Here is a 2,140-nt window from a genome sequence, read left to right as displayed (position 1 = left end):
GCAATTTATTGTGCATGCAAAGTTGACCGTGCAATACATTAAGGTGGCATTATTTGAATAGCAAATGGTCTATATACCCATCTTTGCAAACTGGGGTATCATGCTTCCTTAACAAAGAAAAGCACTGTCACCTTTTTCTGTTTGCGTGCAAAGATGCAGATGTATGTATCATGGGAGGGAAGGACAGGAGGCAGTCTGGCACTGTTGTTAACTGCAGCCTGGTGATGCTGGCCATAGGCCTGACACCCAGAGCTGGGCCTTCAGTTTTCTGTGGAACGTAACAGTTCTCACAGGACTCCAGCCTTATATAAGATGTGTCACCGGATGCGTGAAGAAAAAAACTTAACCCACTAGGGAATCACATCTGAAGAGACCAAACACGAGCATTACTGGGATCACGTAACACACAGGTATCCCCTGACGCGGATGTGCAGCCCTGCTGTCCCCGCAGCCAGAAAGCTCTGAATCCACAGCAAATCTCCAGAGCTGAAAGCCTTCTGCTAAAAGCACCCGCCCAGGCCTAGCTGTCTGCTAAGGTCCCCTCAGGGCTCTGAGCACAGCCACACAAGCCTGGTCTTGGCTGGAAGGCACCGGTGCAAATTAAGAGGAATATGCAAGGTGCCGATCACATGTTCACAAATGGTGTAAGATCATGTAAAAATGAAAGGGTGTGTTTGTGTATGCACAGAACTGCACCCAAAAAACCTCAAGAAACTAATTAAAAGTAGTTGCCTCTTATAGCTCCCCACCTGGGTAACAAGGTGAAACTCAAAGGAGGGCTGCTTGTCATGCAGTTTAGTGCAAAGGCCCATAAGTTGCTCATTTCCCAGTACTACAAAAACACACATAAGGGGCCAGGGAGTTGGCTCAGTAGGATAAGTGCTTCCCTGGCAAGTGCAAGGACCTGAGTTCAATCCCCGGTTCCACAAAACAAAAACAAAAACCAACAACAACAAATAAAACACACATACATAGAACCAAAATCTGAATAAAAATACTAATAAAGTCTACCTCCTGATAGCAAAACTAAAGGCTGAGGCATAAAAAGTGAGGGAAAGATTTTTCAGTATATAATAGTCATGTTCATGAGTTACTTAAAATTAGTAGCCTGTGTGTGTGTGTGTGTTTCCAGACAGTCTTGCTAGTATTCAGAATGGCCTTGGACTCCTGGAGAGCTTCCTGCCTCAGCCTTTTAAGTGCTCGGATTATAGACATGTACTATCACATGACTCTCGGCACTCTGGAAGCTGGGGCAGAGGTATGGACCTAGAGTTCAAGACCAGCCTGAACCACAAAGCAAGACTTTGCCTCAAAAAACTAAAATACAAGGGCTGGCCAAATAACTCAGGGGATTAAAGCATCTGCAAGCAGGCTCAGGGGCAAGGAGTTCATACCCGGGCCTGCTGTGCTGGCCCCACCCCCAGGGTGCGCTGAGATGGCAATTGAGACTAGGCGTGGTAGCACACACTTGTAATCCCAGCTCTTGGGAGGCTGTAAACAGGAGGATCACTGAGTCCAACCTAGCAGTGAGACTCTGAACACCCTGTAGACCCTTCCAAATAAACAAAAAAACAAAACAAAACAAAACAAAAACACTAAAATGCAAAGATAGTGAAGAAGCACAAGTGGTATTGTAGAAGCAATAAACCAACCAAGACCTTGCCAGAGAGCTGTACTTATCAATCACATTTCTAAGCAGTTTCTACTACACTGAAGTTTCCCAAACTGCATCTATACTGCCAGGGCTCCCCTCATCAGCCTTCATGGAAGACCAGGCGTGAGCTGCATGTATGGGGGCCTCTTCTTACCAGAGGCTGCTGCTGAGTCTGTAGGACAAACCTGTCAAGTGCAGACAGCCCCTTAGTGAGACCCGGCGCTTTTAGCCTCTGTAGACTGTGTACAGTTTGGTGGGCTGGGGCACGAGGCCACAGCAGGCTGTCTGCATCACTGAAAAACTTTAAAAAGCTTGCAATCTCTGACAGATGGCTGCAATATCAAGCCATGTATTGATAATGCAAAGGCTCGGCACAGTTGTGCGTGCCCGTCATCCCAGTACTTGGGAGGCTGAGGCAGGTATACCCCCTGAGGAATTTAGCAGTTCGAGGCCAGCCTGGACTATAAGGCAAGATCCAGTTGGGGG

The sequence above is a fragment of the Octodon degus genome, unplaced genomic scaffold (assembly GCF_000260255.1).
Source record: "Octodon degus isolate 3935 unplaced genomic scaffold, OctDeg1.0 scaffold00005, whole genome shotgun sequence".
NCBI classification, from domain to species: Eukaryota; Metazoa; Chordata; class Mammalia; order Rodentia; family Octodontidae; genus Octodon; species Octodon degus.
Note: the sequence above shows the minus strand (reverse complement) of the source record.